At 39.0% G+C, this 18,883-nt stretch overlaps 1 long non-coding RNA gene across 2 annotated transcripts in view; it reads right to left on the reverse strand.

Annotated features, from left to right (window-relative positions):
* LOC130925548 (uncharacterized) overlaps positions 1 to 18,883 on the reverse strand; it is a 143,537-nt gene that overhangs the window by 34,427 nt on the left and 90,227 nt on the right. For both annotated transcript variants that reach the window (XR_009065812.1, XR_009065810.1), the window contains exon 3: positions 9,283 to 9,445. This is a non-coding gene — a long non-coding RNA (uncharacterized LOC130925548). The remainder of the gene's footprint in view (positions 1 to 9,282; positions 9,446 to 18,883) is intronic.

Raw genomic sequence — 18,883 nt, forward strand, 5'->3', positions numbered from 1 at the left:
GGAGGCTTATAAATACTTCGTTGCTGGTTGGGTGAAACAGGTCCTCGTCCACGAAAATTCGGCAGGAATCTATCTTGTGCTTGGAAAGGTGAGTTACGAAATTTTCAATTCAAAATCTTTTGTTATTGCTAACATCCACTGTCAAGTCTAATGTATTTCATGTCATTTGTCAATGGAGTTAAGGCTTTTAATGTTTATATGGTTTAGCGATAGCACTCTCACTACATACATACGTGTATGTTGTCGGCGATTAGCCTAGCAATGATCTTAATTGTGGTTATTTGTCAGCCCAAAACCCTCTTAGTATATCTTAAATGCATCTTACCGGATATAAAATGACTACTACATAGTCTGTGGTGATTTTTTGGTGCCCAGTTTTCACGTCGAATTGCAGCCGTCCATTTCGCTCTCCTCTTTGGATCCCTCGGAATACGGTAAAACTTCAAGTCTCTCCTTCCATCTTCTCTGTTAGTGCAACCAACAGCCACACACGCCTTCACCATTTTGATTATTAATGTTAAGGAGCAGAAAAACACGCCGTAAATAGGAGGAATGTACGTAGCCGTAACAGGTTAACACTATGTTTTGACGGACAATTGGGCGGTACCATTCAGGAGAGCGGAGTTGTGACGTCACGTGGGTAGGGTCTATATGCTGGCAAATGCATTCATCTAAAAAAAAAAAAATTGGGAGTGAGACCTCCCCTCATCCAGCGAACGTGAATTTGTGCTTGGGACAAGATTATCTGTCGCAATTAGCGATCTTTGACATTCTCTTTTCTCCCCCCCTGCATTCAAACTTGTCTCTCTCTCAGCGGCTGTGATTAACCTCAATGAAGTTGCTCTCCTAGCTAAGCCTTGCCTATCATTCGTCTTTGTAAGTTTTTAATTACTTCGTGTATTGAATTTGAAAGGAAAATGTGTGTTTTGTTTTTGGCGAACTTTTTCATGAAGCTAAACTGTTGAAGCTACTCACACGTGGAAAAATACGATTGTACAACATTTTAAAAATGTATTCATTTTGGATATATCCGTTACCACTAATTACTGAGAGATCAATACATTGAAAAAAAGTACGCCTTGTGTTTGGAGCATTTGTTTTTGGGTTTGCTGGAATAGCGTCACTGACACACGCAGCATCAAACAGGCGAAGGGGTAAGCGCTGCCGCGCCAAGCCACTTCTAGCTGCATTTTTGACACATGAAAAATAACGAATACGTACTACTGTATGACGGAAAATTTTAGTGATTTTGTAACCGCGACGTTTTCATAGCATGGTAAACCGTGAAGGTAACCGGCACATGCCTAAACCCGACCCCCCCAACCCCCCCCCCGCCCCCCCCAAATTTTCTCCTCGGATCTACACGATTCTTGTAGGTCATCCTTTTTTACTTCAAAACGGCGAATTTCGCCGAAAGGTGAGAGATTTTCATGCCTGATGATTGGAAATTTTGTGGTCTCAGGACGAGCTCTGACACGCGGGACGGGACCGGACGGGAGGAAACATCGGTTTGGGCATCAAATATGGATCTGGAGACTAGATCGACTGAAGCTTTTCCAAATAACGGCTTTTGTGCAACTCATCCAATGAGTTTACAGCGTCTGAAAGTACCGGGGCTTCCATAATTTGCAAATGAATCCACCTTTACAAACTACGATCATTGACAATACGACACACAATGACGGACAATATGGCGGCACAATACAGCGATCACGTGATTGTGTGACTTTGGAGATTGGGGTCTATAGGGCAGTAGAATGTCGATCTCGGCCGGCAGTCCTCCTCCGTTCGCCAGTCTTTATAAGTTAAGGTGACAATTCTTATTGTGGTTACATCGCCAAAGAAATTGCCAGCTTCGTCAGGTTGCTAATAATTTATTCCATAAACTCGCCTAGTGTCCGCTGATGTTGATGCCAGAATCCAAACAGAAAGTAAAATAGCGCTCTCTTGCTCACTGTCACGTCAGCTTCGCAGTGCGTTCAGGTACAGCAAAAAAAGTCCGCCACATTAGAACGCAATTCGTTGCATTATTACTATGGAGGACCAGGAGTGCAAAAATTCAATAAATAAATACATAATTAAATAAATAATTAAAAGTGTCATTAAAATGCTTCTATTTCAATATTTATTTATTTATTTCAATATTTATTTCAATTTTTATTTATTTATTTCAATTTATATTTATTTATGTCAATTCATATTTATTTATTTCAATTTTTATTTATTTATTTCAATTTATATTTATTTATTTCGATTTTTATTTATTTATTTCAATTTTTATTTATTTATTTCGATTTATATTTATTTATTTCAATTTATATTTATTTATTTCAATTTTTATTTATTTATTTCAATTTATATTTATTTATTTCAATTTTTATTTCGATTTTTATTTATTTATTTCAACTTTTATTCTTTTATTTCAACTTTTATTTATTTATTTCAATTTTTATTCATTTATTTCAATTTTCATTTATTTATTTCAATTTTTATTTATTTATTTCATCATTTATTTATTTATTTCAACATTTATTTATTTCACTTTTTATTTATTTCATTCTTGCACTCTTGTTCCCCGTGTGGCCGCATGAAATAATTTTATCTGTCATTGGCTCATCAAACTCGGTGGGCGGGCGTGAACTAGGCGGGGTTTGAGTTGATCGAGTAATAAGCGATTGCTTCGTCCCATTTCTTCCCAACATGGCGGCATTTTCTGAGATTTTGCATGAGCTCCCTTGGGACATGTTAGATTTCTCAGAACAAATTGAAGCAGGACATTTGGACCCTGAGTACGTGTCCTACAAAACAGAGCAATTAATTAACGTTATTGGCATCATCTCGGCTCTGTCAGATCAAGATGTTGATCGAGTGTTCGATAGTTTAGAACTGCGGTCAAGCCAGCCTCCACTCGTAAAAACGAAGTCAAACCAGCCGCCCCTCATTTGGATTATTGTTTGCATTATGTGCATTACGGTAATGCAATGCGCTGGCTTCAGAATGCAATGAGGTGGCTTCAGAGCGCAAGTCCCTTTATTAATTATATGGGGAAAAAACGGTGACCTATTCGACAACTGGTCCACTTTAGAGAGACACTGGAGCACCCCTAGACCCAAACTAAATCATTATCATGTAAAAATGATGTCGGAGTTCAGAGTAAAACTACTTAGAAAACTGCTAGTTATTTCTGTCATTTAGCTTTATTTCAAAACTTGATAAAAAAAAAAAAATAAATAATAATAATAAAATCTGGTAAATATCCAAGGACCGTTCCACTTCTGAGTTATACTAGAGTTTCTCGTATGCAGACATCAGCCCGTTTAAAGGCGCTGGCCCGCGCGATGTAGAAGCCACAGACTGGACTCCACCATGGGCTGCTGGTGGAGTTCTCCTCAGAGTGTCCTCGATTAAATTTGCTGTTTCTCTGAGCAGCTCCGGGTATATTTTGGACATATGTATGTTTTGCTTGGACAACACGCGAAATGCGTCAAAGCCTACTACCGCTACACTGACCACGCTCATGACGCTACTAATCTTCGTCGTCTTTGTGATTTTGAGGGAGCAATTATTTTTCAGATTGTACGGATCTACACTGCCACTTTATGTTGTTGTCACCTACGTCATCACGACCACCTGAGCCGCCATCTTTCGTGTATCTCAGTGACCTGGACTACATCCGCCCCGGTCACGTTTGTTTTGTTGACAATTTTGCGGGTAAGCAGCCACGCCAATGTCACATCAAAATGGGAAAAAGCCAGAAGAACGACAAGACTCCTTATGTGGAGAAGCTTGAAAAGGAAGCGAGAGATCAGTATTTGTCAGTTATGGTGCCTCTGCTGTGGTCTGGAGACCAAAGATGACATGGTTGCGTGTGATAATGAGATCTGCCCCATTATTATTTAACCTGTGTTGGTCTACACCGCATGAAACAGATAAAGACGTGTTGGTTCTGCTCTCTGTGGTCCACTTAAGTTAGTGGTGGTTGCTAGTTTGTGATTTGTTTTAACTGACAATTTGGCAACATTAAAAGTACCTGGCCAAAGTAGTTAACTGTCGTCCTTTGTATAAACATTATTATGTGTGTGTGTGTGTGTATATATATATATATATATATATATATATATATATAATACAGTATTGACACATGCTGTACTTACAAAGAATAGGATTCAAGATGACTTAATATTTTTTATTAAATACAATCAAGTCACAACAAAATACAAAATATCAATAACAGCTAAGTTTGAAAGGCTGAAACGGTTAGCATAATAAATGTCATAACAGTACAAACTACACAACAGTTGGGCAAAGGTTTGTAAGGGCACCGCATACATAAACAATCTTATCCAACAATGTGCAATCTTCGCCGTCACATGGCAGAACCAAGTTAATAGGTATAGTTCCTGTTGGATCTTATACTTCTGGCAAAGATTACCAATTACCCGTTCAACATGGATCCTCAAATGTGCTATCTTCCTAGTCTCCTCCACATCTCTACCAGCTAACTGACAGCGACCTTTTGTGAACGCAGGGAGTTTGACCTCTGCACATAACATACCCACATGTTCTTGAATATCAAGGCCTCTGTCAGTCAAGACAATGTCCCTGGGCAAAAAGTTATTAAAAAAAGCACTGTTCAAGGTGATATGTTTGTCACTTGTGCGACCACCCCAACCTTTTGACATCAAACAAATTCCCCCCTTTCGTGTGATTCCAGTTAGGTATTTCATGGTGTAGTTATGCTTGTAACTAGAAAACATTTGCGCATGCGCCTTAAGATTTGATGGTTTCTCTGTAAAAATTTCAAAAAACTCAATAATCACTGCAACTCTGCGTCTGAAGAACTCAACAAACTCGTGAGGCATTGTTTTATAGAGTGTTTCTCTGTTGGGCCAAACAATTGCTCGTCTCAAGTTAGCATGTAAAAAGGGCACCATGCCACTGAACACTCAATACACAGTCTTACGGGAAACATGGAATATGTGTGCAATGTGTAGTGTAGGCAGGTCCAAACGCAGGCACATGAAGGTCAGAAGGAGCATCTAAAGGGTGCTGACGGCTCCTCCTGTAGCTCACCAACGTCTTCCTCCATCCTCAATTTCTCACGCCTACTTCGCCTAGAAGAGCGGTCCACGTTGGTGGGCTGAACACATGTGTGTCCAGGCGTAAGGATGGTGCCCAGTCAGGGTCTGCCTCATTTATTTCATATGCTGGTTTTCCTGAAATTATAAAAGTCGTATCAGTTATACAACAGGTTAACATTAGTAACTTAAAATGGATTTTAAAGCTTTGTAGTGTGTCTAAACTGGTGGGACCTGCCCTCATATGGCACTGATTTGTATGCAACAGACTTAAAAAAATTTTTTTTTTTTAAAGTTTAACTGATCATTAGGCATAACAAACAAGCAGAAGATTCTTCTGGTGATTTAGTAGATCTGTAGTCTCCTCCACAGAGTGCTTGGTCAAGCATATCAGTAGCCTAAGCGGGAGGTAAATATCGCATTTTTTTCTAACACATCTCCCATACTTATAATCATTCATTGTGTGCTGTTACATCTTCATTACTACCCTTACTTTTTTACCCTTGAACTGTTTTTTTTTTTTTTTTTTGTGTGTGTACTAGTACCATACGATGAACGCCTGTTGCTTATGCACAGTTAGCCAGTAGGGCTACAGTTAGCCTCTCTTAGACACTAGCGTGGTTAACTGGTTAGCCAAAGTAAACAACACAACCACACGCCATAAGCGTTTAAATGCAGTCAGTATCAGCATCCGAAGAACATTAACACTTCCAGTTACTTACCTTTATGGAAATGTCGGGAACAGACCGACATGTTTTCAGTTGATGAATAAAAAGTGATGGCCTTTCTTCTCACCGCTGCAACCATTCGAAGCCTTTTGGTCAACTCATCTGAGTTCCATATCTTCTCTTCCAGGCGGGAATGCTAAAAAAACCCTATCCCATCCTTTTTGCATTCATTTCTATCATGGGACCTAGAATGGCAGTCTTTCACACAACACGAGTGTACCATTTTCAACGATTACCACGCAGAATGGATGCCTAGCAAAGGATCACGTCGCGGGCTTGTTGTTGTTCTGCAATACACGAAAACCCACAATGCATTGCGCCAGAAACGTCACGAGACAAGAACCGTCTCAGGCGTCAATCTATTATCTGAGATCGACTAGTTAAGACTTGCTTTGCTGAGCAACCAATCAGACGTTAGAAACTTTGACGAGCAAACGTGACAGATAAAATTATTGCATGGTTGCACCTCCAGAGGAACAAGAGTGCAAGAATGAAATAAATAAAAAGTGAAATAAATAAAAGTTGAAATAAATAAATAAAAATTGAAATAAATAAATAAAAGTTGAAATAAAAGAATAAAAGTTGAACTAAATAAATAAAAATCGAAATAAAAATTGAAATAAATAAATATAAATTGAAATAAATAAATAAAAATTGAAATAAATAAATATAAATTGAAATAAATAAATATAAATCGAAATAAATAAATAAAAATTGAAATAAATAAATAAAAATCGAAATAAATAAATATAAATTGAAATAAATAAATAAAAATTGAAATAAATAAATATGAATTGAAATAAATAAATATAAATTGAAATAAATAAATAAAAATTGAAATAAATATTGAAATAAATAAATAAATATTGAAATAGAAGCATTTTAATGACACTTTTAATTATTTATTTAATTATGTATTTATTTATTGAATTTTTGCACTCCTGGTCCTCCATATATTACAGGTATTATTATTATTGCTATTATTATATTATTATTATTATGATTTTTATTCATGATTTATTTGTTTTGCACTTTGTAATTGCTATTTGCAATAGTAACAGCAGTATTTATTAAGGATTTAGTATAGGTTTTTGGGCTGTGGAACGAATTAATGAAATTATAATGTATTTTTATGGGAAAATCCTGCTCGACATACGACCATTTCGACTTACAAACAAGGTCTTGGAACTAATTAACTTCGTATGTAGCGGTACCACTGTATTGCTCGTGTCGCGTTCAAGAACTGCTCAGATTTCTAACCATCAGCCACCTTGCTGTCCACGACAATGTGGACCCCAGTACGTCAACTGTACATCATTTGTTTAGACTCGTCAAGATATACACAAAAGTGTCCTTTCCATTTCATCCAAATGTAACGACCGTCAATCTTCCCCTGTGTTTTATTTCAACACGTTGTCGAAGACAGCAAGGTGGCTTATGGCTGGAAATCCGAGCAGTTCTTGAACGAGACACGAGCAACTACGTCATCTCCAAATGAAACAGCCGTCGCTTCAAAACAGGTTGATGTACTATTTTGTTCGCCTTCGTGTTCAATTAAACAGGCTCAAGTTTCACACTGAGTAAGTATAAATATAGAGAAATTATTTTATAACTAAATATACTGTACAAAAAGTAATTTTGGAACATTTTTGGTTTGTGGTGTGCCGCAAGATTTCTTCCAATTTGAAAATGTGCAGTGACTCAGGAAAGGTTGAAAAACACTGGTATACTGTATATATTACAGAATCACAGCATATGACATTTTACAACAAATAGAATTCAGACCTTTCCCTTCTTGCTCTTCTGTCTTTCTCATTTTGTCGTTTGTGCTCTCACATCTAATGAGGCGCTTTGAAGTGTCCATGCCAGCTTGTTATCCAAAGGGTAGACGTATTGCGTTAGATAATCACTGATTGTAACAAAGGTTTCAAATTCTTATGTATACCGTTGGAAGGGTTTGTCACTGGTTCTACGGCCCAAAATCAGGAAATTTCAAAAAGTGAAAAAGTTTGCCCGTATACTGCATCTCCTCACTTTAGAAATCCATAGTTCTCATTCTTTTCATGTTTTCTTCAAACATATATAATGTATTTACTGTAATTTTCACACTATAAGGCGCACCTGACTATAAGCCGCCACCCACCAAATTTGACACGAAAACGGCATTTGTTCATAGATAAGCCGCACTGGACTCTAAGCCGCAGCTGTCCTCTTTGTATTATGGGATATTTACGCCAAAAGATATCAACTGGTAACACTTTATTTGACAGCGGCATCATAAGACTGCCATAAGACCAAATGAACCACCATGAAGCTTTGAACCAATTGGCTGCAAAGCTTCATTGCTTGATGAAGCTTCATTTGGCCATCACTGTTCTCTTGGGGGGGACAGCCAACCTCTACTGTCACCTGCTGTCAACACTGTTGTCGTCCAACATGCCTCCTAGCATGCATTGCAGCGCTACAGAAGTAAATAACAATCAAAATTCATGTTCTGCACTAATCATTTCTTCAGTTACTGTTCCAGTTGTTTCGTTAGTTGCTAGTTAAGGTATTTGGTAACACTTTATTTGACAGTGGCACCACAAGACTGTCATAAGACCATCATAATTGTGACATGAAACTGCCACAAGCATTAATGAATGCTTATGACAGATGTCATTTTGTGTCATCCGGCAAATTATCTCCATTTTGAATGGATGTAAAAGATCCAAGCTGGACATGAATGGAGTTAGTGACATAATTTGCCGGATGACACTTAATGATATCTGTCATAAGCATTCATTAATGCCCATGATAATGTCATGTCAATCATTATGATGGTCTTATGGCAGTGTTATGACGCCGCTGTCAAATAAAGTGTTACTTATTACCCCCAAAAAATGAAGCCGCACTGGACTAAGCCACAGAATTCAAAATGAGGGGAAAAAGTAGCGGCTTATAGTCCGAAAATTACGGTAGAAACAAATCCCTAAATTCACTAAACAGGGTCTCAAAGTAAAAAATAGCTTGCGGTGACCCAACAAGACAATAAAATTATTAAAGGTTTTGTGAAGTGAATGGTAACATTTCATACTAATTCCTTAAATTCTGTGTATTGCTGTGCTGTAGCTATAATTCCATCACTCTCAAATGTTTGCCTACACACGTTTGTGCTATAACACCACAATCTAACAACCACCGTGTCCAAAGCCAATCCCACAATGGACCAGGACTTGTTTTTTTAAGACAGAGTCGCTTAAATTGAGACGGGGCACAACGACAGTGGGTGGCATGAAATTGGAGCAAAGCTTGTCATTACTCTATGGCTTTTAAATTCCCATAGCCAAGCAAGCATTGCAGAATGCGTGGAGAGACATTTTTGTGAAATACATGATAAATATACTATCTGATAGAGCCTTTTGAGGAGTTTGAGCAGTTGTTATGAATGTTTGATTCCAGTTAGCTCAAAGCTAAACTTGAGCTGAACCACTGACCTTTACTTTGTGGGCGGTGCCGCAGTCTGCTCACTTGTGCTGTGGAAGCAGCTGGGGTGTCTTCACTGCCAGCACATTAGCACACTGTAAATCCAGCTGGGTCCGTGTCAGCATGTAGGCTCCTCCTGCAGCAACACACGCCTCACACATCCATGAGCAGCCACTGAAATAGGATCAGCATTAAAATTTATTTAAGACCATTCGTCTAAATGCAGTGCAATTGCTCTTTATAGGACAATGACTGTTGACATATTTTTGGCGCATAGTTGGTTAGCAAGACAACAATCATAATGCAATCAATTATTCTCTTAACTCTTTGATGCAACGCCAGGTGAAAACAATGACCTTTTCTGAAACTTTTATCCCGCCAAATTAAAACATGTGACATGAACTTATTAGTGAACAATTTCTGTCTTTATTGCATCCATGCATTTGGAACAAGCAAGCGGACAACATTCTGCAACCTGTGTGGTTTGGAGGCCCAAAATGTAGCTGTCTACTCGCTCACTGATTAACCCTGAGAGTGCTAGGCCATTAGAGCGTCATCTACAGTCCGCAAATCAAACCAATATGTGGACCCTATGATTAGAGTCAAATGTATTACAACACCTTTCAATCAGCAACCAGAGAATGGAACACAAAGTGGGAGTTATTGTCCAAGAAGGAACTCTTTTCCCAAAATTGATTTTGAGAGAAACTTGTCAAATGGGTGCAACTTTGCTTCTTCCTTAAAGAGTATTACAACACCTGGGGAAATGCTAATATTTCATCATTTATTCATAAACGCATGCTTTTTGGATTCATATCATGCCACTTCGTGTAATTACACACATCGCAACACCAAGAAAATGACAGAAATTTGGATCGATTGTCAAGCTAAAACGACCGGCGCCCGAGATCCCGGAAATCCAGCATATTGTGTGCATGACGTCACAACTAGGAAACACCCGGCTCATTGCTTAGTACTGAATGGCGGCGATGGTGGCGGACAATTTTGTTTCTAGTTGCAGCGACGAATCCGACGTAACGAACGCTTTTCTAATGGTGACGAAGAGAGTTATGAACCTTTTTTGGGTGTTTTGGGTTATCAATTTGAGCCCAAACGAAAGCCAATGCAGCCTAATGAAACGATCATTGAGGGGAGCAATCACACTGATGAAACACCGGCAACAGATCGTGTGGGAAACACCGAATGGTGCATTTCTTTTTGTGAAGCTGATACACCGTGACTGCAAAATAATGTATAGAATAATTATTATTTATTGTGCTATCATAGGTTTTCGCTCTGCCAACAGACACAAATATGAATGGGATTAGAGCAAGGGTGTCCAAACTTTTTGCAAAGGGGGCCAGATTTAGTGTGGTAAAAAATTGGGGGGCCGACCTTGGCTTACGTCCTTTACGTAGAAGGATATATTTAAGCAAATTTTAGCAAGCCATTCTGTGTGTCACATTTGCTTTATCATTACTTTTTAATTAATAATTTCAACAATCTCGCAACTACTACCCTTTGTGGCATTCTCCTTCGACTTTTGGGCTCTTGTGAAATACTGCTGCTGTAAAATTAAACTACTGTAGCTTCAAGTTGCTTCAATTTCTCACTACGCATCTTCCCTGTAATCTTGTTGTACACGTCAGCGTGTCTTGTTTGGTAATATCGCCTCACGTTGAACTCTTTAAAAACAGCGACTGTCTCTTTGTAAATGAGGCAGACAAAAGTCGTTGCGTATTTTACTGAAGAAATAGTCAAATTTCCACCTATCCTTGGCGGGTTGGCCGTTGCAGTCAACTTTCTTTTTTTGTTGATTGTCGCCATTTTAGAAAATTGGGAGTAAAGGGTCACAAGGGGTAATGTTGCTTAGAGTACTGCTGCCTTTTAGTGGGTAAAGGAGGAGCAGCATTTAAGGTGTAAGCTACTTCATATGCTGGTAGCAGTACTGCTGACCAATTTATTAAGTCTGTATGCGGGCCAGACATTATTGATTTTATGACAGAGGCTGGGGGCCGGATGAAATTTGATCACGGGCCGCATTTGGCCCTCGGGCCGGACTTTGAACATGTCTGGATTAGAGGATTTGTTGTATAAATTTTACGAGCTATAATTTATACATGTGTCCAGTCCTATATCCAACGCGTGATATGTTTTTTATTATAAAAGAGTACTCACTCTGGCCATTTCGAGCTTGGCCGCTCCCCTCCTTTGCTTAGCCTGGGGTGGGGGTGATGGTCTTATCAGTGCCAGTCATCATCCTCTTTCTTGACATCTCGGGACATTTAGGTGGCTGCGCGCGTATGGCGGGCACGGCATCTGCTTTCAGCAGCAATTTCTTAGCAAAACCTGATTTTATTTGTCCATAGTTCAAATAGCTTTCAGGTGTAAAATGCGCACCACACAAAACCGTACCGGAGGCTGGGTCTGCAAAATTAGCCCTCTTTGCACGGACGAACTTTACTCATTGTCTGCGTAGTCCAGCTCTTTTCCTTGCGTTCGGGAACTCATGGGTACTACATTGGGACAAATACTATTTGTACACCACATAGCATGACAGGTTTGAACCATTTTAGCGATTTTTTTGATCAAACACGAACGCAACTCTCTCGTCGATAAACAACGATGGCACCTTCCTCGACATTTTGTTTCCTGGCTGTGACGTCAAAGCCCTATTCAGCTGTTTCCGGAATACTTTCGGAAACGTTCGTAATTTTCGATGTATTTTCGATAATTGCTCGTGAATGTGATTTTTTTGTTGTTGTTACCTTTATTAATATTTGTTATCTTGCCACATAATGGTTCTATTGATATCTCACAGCCCCTGAGTATTATCATTCTCTTTAAAGCTCCAACCCAATCAGCCAAAAACTACAAAATTGGCCGTATTGGCCCGAATATAAGACAGCCCTAATTAAAAGACAACTCCCTCTTTTTCAAGACTCAAGTTTGAAAAAAAGACTTTTTGAACACCAAATTATTTTTCATGCAGAAAATAATTACAGTTCATCCGAAACAAATGATTATAACAATATATTTGAGAGAAAAAGCATGTTATTTTGCCTCTTTCAAATCTTAATAGCTGAACATTTAAATATGTAAACTAAAGCACAATCACATTCGTAAATGAATGGCTTCTGGTTTTTGAAATGTAATTAAACCAATCTATTGTGATAAAACCACAAAATTGCAATAACTGCATTAACCATCAAAGTGAAGTCTAACTGTAACTGTAGTCTTGAAACAAATCTGAATAAGGAAAAACATTGCAATAAAATAATGCAAACTGGTTGAACTTGAGAGTAGCTGAGATTTGTCATGACAGAACATCACTTCAATGATATCTGGCGCCATCTAGTGTCGTGAATGGGTATAACATCTAGACCACGAATATAAGACAACCCCCTCTTTTTCAGTCTAATTTCAATGCAAAAAATAGTCTTATATTCGGGCCAATACGGTATGCCATAAAGAACAAAATGTAAAGTATGCACACAAGAAGTAAAAGTGATCAAAAGACGAGTGGTAAGGAAAATGAGAGTGAAAGAAGGCAATACTAAAAGTCATGGTACGTTCACACTGAACGCAAATTGTTCCATGTGTACGGCTTGATTCCAAATAAAGTCATGCCAGGCAACATCAAAGAGCCATCATCATCTGAAGGTGTCAAATTGATTCATGAGAAATTGTGCTCATCGCTGTAAAAGACCAAAACTGGAACATTCACAGGTAAAGAACAATTTATTCACCGGCGCACTGTAGCAGCCTGGCCCACCATGTTTAGGTGGTGGGCATGTTTGAAATGGCTTCATTCACAATGTCAACGTCAAAGCAGATTCTCCAAAACAAAGATCTGGCTTGGAAAAACAAACTGGAAGAAATAACAACTTTCCACACGCGTTATACGTGATTGTTGTTATTTCTCTGATTTGCTCAATAAGCTAAAAGAGTAACCATTTAGGCTTGGATCACCACTGACTACAGTCCACTGGTGATACCAACAAACTGACTTGGTTATTTTATTGACCAGTGATATTTAAATATGTATAGTCATGTATGATACTCCTGGTGTGAATGATGGGAATTGATATTCAGTGTGTACACAATTCCTGTGATTACACTCGAATCGGTAACGTGAGGGAAAGGTTCATTCAATGCGAATGTAGCACTAACTCATTGGCTGCCACTGATGGCGATAGATGTCTTGGAGGTTTGGCAGCTCCCACCCAGTTCCAATGGATTGAATGTCTACTGGTGACCAAATTCACAGCAGAAGAATGAAAAGAGTCACATGATTGGATGTCAGTGATCGCCTCTGACACTTTAAAAGTTAAGGTGATTTCTCCAGATGAATCATTTTAATAGGGTATCGCACGAATGCTATTTTTAGACCGTGGAGTCACCATCTAAACCAGAAAGTGGGTCACATAGACACGCCCTCGCATACAACTCATTTTGATACTGCTTGTTTTCTGCCTGTAATCTTTCAAAAAAGAACATGCTGAGTAAACACTGCTGCTGCGGTACTTATAGAAATGACTCTACTTATAAAAGATGTTTTCTTCAAACACTGTGAATGATACGTCTAAAAGACCAGTTTAACAGCAGCAATGTGAAGCTATTCACCTTTATATGCAGTTAACATTTTGTTGGGGGCCATGGTCCTACAGAGGAGGAAGAGGTAAGCCATTTTGATACTTTTACTTATTTTTTAGCGTTGGGTTTTGTCGTGCTGCTTCTGTCTGACAATAAATGACCTGAAAAAAATTAAAATGGTATCTGACTGCCATTGTTGTTACCTTTTCTGTTGTAAAAAAACAACTTTAGTAAGGGGAAATGTAAATAAATTATAGAATTCAGGTTTGTTATTAATAAAAAAAAAAATTTAAAATGTTCGTTGGCTATCACTGTGTAGCATGTGCGATCACTGAGTAGCATTTGCTATCGCTACATAAAAATAGCAATGTAAATTACCCCCAAGAACGGTCAGAGACGTAAGACAACCAGAGGATATAATATATACGAAAGACAGGGCATATGGTGGTAAAGGAGAGATTGTTGAAACAGGAGAATGTCATTGTCAGTGTTGTAAGACAATGCACACAGGCTAAAGGTGTCGATAAAAACATTACCTCTGGATCAGGTTGGCTCTTTTTTCCGTCTTTTTCAGCCAGGGACATCATTTTTGGACAGAATTGGTAGGTTTAGCTCAGGAAACATCTCGTTCGTACACTTTTTCAATGCATTTACTATAAGGGACAAACGGGAGGAGGACCCGCCTAGCAATAATTTCTAACGTCATGAATATTAATGAGCAAAAGTGACGTGTTGCTAGCCGGTACGCCATTGATGCGCTGACTGGGGAACAAAACAAGGTAAAAAGAGATGTCTGCTTGCTGTGAACTACTCAAGTCAGATGAGAAGATTTCATGACTCCCTCCTCCCAGGACACAGCACTGTTCTTTGCAGCACAATAATCTAAATTGCAGGATCATAATTGAGATATGGTATCATGTATCTAGAGGCAGTTGAAATGAAGGCTGAGACCAAGCAGGAAGTGGGCGATAGGAACAAATTGTTAAGAGGAAGGAAATAGTTTAAGTCCAGATAACTTTTCTGACTCTGCTCTAATATTACATTTTAGCTCAAGAACTTAAAAGTCGACCAAAGCACAACTGACTAGAGAGATATATAAAGTTTAACTGCACAAACTAAAGTGACTTCATATAAACCGACTCAGTTGGTCTATACAAGTACAACCGGTGCTCTTCTGTTGATACTGCTTTAATTTCATGAGTTTTCAAACCTCTTTTTAGTACTTGTTTCTTATGGTTATATACAGAGGAGTGCACTACGTTTAAGTTGCAAGTATTGATAAAATTCTACAGCCCTCAGTGTCCTATACTGCTATGTCACTAAAATCTAATTCAAGCAGTTATAGAACCTCCACTGGTGAAAGATTTATCTTTGAACACTCATGTATACTTGGCATGCATATACATGAATAAACAAAAACCAATCACATCCTTAACACGTACATATACACGTGAAGAGGGATGAATGGGAGCAATCAGCCGCTGGGTCAGTGTAACACTGCAAGGCACACCACCCGAGGGTTCTGGTCTAACACCTTTTGCTGTCTTTTTGTCGTCAGCCACGGGCAAACGCAACCGCCCAGGAGAGTGACGTGATGGGAGAGTGCACGTTTCCAGTGGTGAGGTTTAACTGTGCATGCGGATATGCTCTGAGACCTGTGGAGGAAATTCGCACCACCCCTTGGCCTTTTTGTCTCATGAGTGTCGGGAGTTCTCGGCCACACGCATCTTATCCAAACATCACGCTCCACTCCATGAGACAGCACACCTGGTACTTGAGTGTCTCTTTCTCAAGTTAGCCATCTTTGTCGGGTGGAATCCTTAATGCCTTTTAGCATCAACATCAAGTTCAATCTGGGTCACTATCATGTAATAATTCCATTACATTTATTGCTCAAAAATTGTTGCATTAAACTTATAAGTGAGACAAAGTGGTGTCATATCTTTGGAGGTAAATTCATTAGTTATTAGAATCTAAAAAACATTTACCCATTGAATTGACTGTTAAGAATGCCAAGGTCCCTTTTCAAACATTAGCTGTTCAGGTAGTTAGGACTGTGACATTTTGACCTTGGAATTGTTCTGTCCATCAACTTTCTATATCGTTTATCTTCTTCAGGGTCGGAGGGAGCTGGAGTTTATGTGTTGCTGATTTAAACGTACAAATGGCGGACTACGCACTGGAATGGTCACCACAGAGCTTACATGAAGAACAACATTCAGACGCACACTGTCACTGATAATTGATTATTTCGATAGCATGGTAGACAGATGATACAGTTAATTCATCATCAAATAATGTAAAGAAAATTCATTATAAAAAGAATTTGTAATAACAATAATCAACAATAAACGTGACTTAAAGAATCCTACACATCTAAATTAGTACACAGAGGGCTGTAGTAACTTCATATTAACTCATTGGCTGCCACTGAAGGTGATGACATCCAATTCATTCTGACTGGATAAGCTGGCATTGATTTATCGTATCTCAGTGCCACTGACATAGATAGAAGTAGGGGTGGGAACCTCTTGGTACCTCACGATACAATACGATTTGCAATACGATGCTCACGATAACGATGATCTCACGATACGGCGATATTAGCCTGGTACACCAGACTCAACGCTGTTCCAGCTATTGAGTCTGGCCACCATTCCCACGGAAACAATTTCCAGGGCGGAGCAAGCCACAGCAAACAGACAGCGGAGTGGACCAATCAGCGACGGGCAGACGTGACGTTAGAAAAATGGCGACGGCAGGACGAGGGACTTGCGCGCGGAAGTAAACATACGAAGAGAGCGGAGTTTATTCGACATGGCTAGCGCGAGACAGACTGTTGTCAATGACTCGTTTCGATGTGTTTTTGGTCATTTAAAACTGATTTTACCGTGGATTGGAACATATTCTCGGCTCTGCCGTTCACCATCTGTGTTGCTGAAGAGACGACTTTTGATGCGCAAGAGTGACGTTGCTCGTGAAGAACACGTCACGCAAATAAACGAATCTGATTTGTCGATTGATTTTGTATCTGCTCGAAAAGGCCGTTAATGGGATGGTTCCCAGACTATTTCTCTCAGTGTTTGAAAAATACAGGGAGAATAGTCTGGCAGAGCCAGGCTACGGCGATATGGCAATTATTAGGGCTGTAACGGTACACAAAAATCTCGATTCGGTAAGTACCTCGGTTTTGAGGTCACGGTTCGGTTCATTTTCGGTACAGTAAGAAAACAAAATGCAAAATATAAATGTGCTAGTTGTTTATTACACACCTTTGTGCTTTCAACAATAAGAACATTAGCCTATACAAAGCTAGAATTCTGCTAAAAAAGTAGTGGGTATTTAAAGATAATCCAACAACAATTTGCCTTTCAGACCCCGCGTATTGGTTAGCTTTCTTTCTGAAAGAAAGAAGAAAAAAGAAGTCCTGTGCTAAAGAGAAACACAATCCCAATGACAAAGATTTTAACATGTATTTTATAAATGAAATTCCTCAATGAATCCTTTTTTTTTCTTATGAACGGTTTTCAAAAGCTTTATTGGTGGATTTTCTCAAGTTAAAGCGCCACACAGAAATTAATAAATTTAATTGTGTAAGCAGGATCTGTGTATTATTCTTAATATTTAATTACAGGTGTTTTAGCTCATTTCATGGGCTATTATTCATTTTATTATGTGTTTATATTTTACAAATGTGATTTATTATTCATTTATATTGTATATTTTATGTTGTATAACTTTAGTTCCCATGTGAATATTAGTTCCCACTTGTTTTGTTGTGGTAGGAGGATTTTGTATTGAACACGGGGCCGTGTTGGTTATTATTATAGCAGAGAAGACAGCAGTAAATCAACAAAGACAAGTCAGCTGTGTCCCGATCTACCACTCAAGAGATCTGATGGAGTCAAAAAGTGGGTTACGATTGCATATTAGTTTGAAGATTGACCGGATCCACCGTATTTTTACACGAGTGACTTCCGGTCTGCCCGATCCTAGCTACCGGTAGTAGTATTGACGCAGGAGGGTCGCGTCTCGCGTCAAATAATAAAACTCTGCCATTCTTTTCGCGTGCGTCGTGTTGAGCTGCTTCTGTGACGCGTCTAACATGCGGCCGCACTGTGACTGGTGTGCATTGGCTGACTTTAATGCCCGCGTTTCACTGCGTTCTCGCGCCGGCCACGTTGTCACGCTGTTGACGTTTCTGGGTTATACTGCCCTACCGTGTTGGTCCTCATTATAGTAGAGAAGACGGAGTAAATATAATCTACACAAAGAAACTGTAACCCGATCGACTCACAGCCTCGAAAAGTAAAGGTTACATTACGTCAGAAACTCGTTCGGTACGCCTCCGTTCCGAACAGAGCACCACGTACCGAAACGGTTCAATACAAATACATATACCGTTACACCCTTAGCAATTATCGATACATTAGTCAGGAAATCATCGTAGCATAATCTACAAAACAACTAATAAACAGCAAAAAACAAGCTATTTTCATCCTTTTGCTGTGAATTGGAATGCATGGCGGTCAATGGCAACCAATGAGTTTAATATGGGCGCATTTCATGCCGTTTGCTGTTGATTTTTGGTCACTTTGGGGCATTTATGGGTCACTTTCTGTTTATTTTGGGTTACAGAACAGAAAGTGACCCAAGAATCTCCCCAAATGACTAGGCAGTGACTCAAACTCAAACAAAAAGTGACCTCCAAATGCCCTAAAATGAACAAAAAGTGAACTGCAAGCGCTCCAACGATATATCGATTCTTGGAAGGGGCATATCGATAACTTTTTGGATACAAAGTATCACGATATATCACCATTTCGATATTTTGTCACACTCCTAGATAGAAGTCCAATTTATTTTGACTGAGAGGCAATGATCATTTACTGGCAGCCCCTGCCAGTCAAAATGGATTGGACCTATATTGCCATGAGTGGCAGCCGATAAGTTAAAATGTAGTAAACTACTAAACTGGTAGGTTAACTAATATGTGCATGTAGACTTAACATCAGC

This window comes from Corythoichthys intestinalis, chromosome 1, assembly GCF_030265065.1.
Source record: "Corythoichthys intestinalis isolate RoL2023-P3 chromosome 1, ASM3026506v1, whole genome shotgun sequence".
NCBI lineage: Eukaryota > Metazoa > Chordata > Actinopteri > Syngnathiformes > Syngnathidae > Corythoichthys > Corythoichthys intestinalis.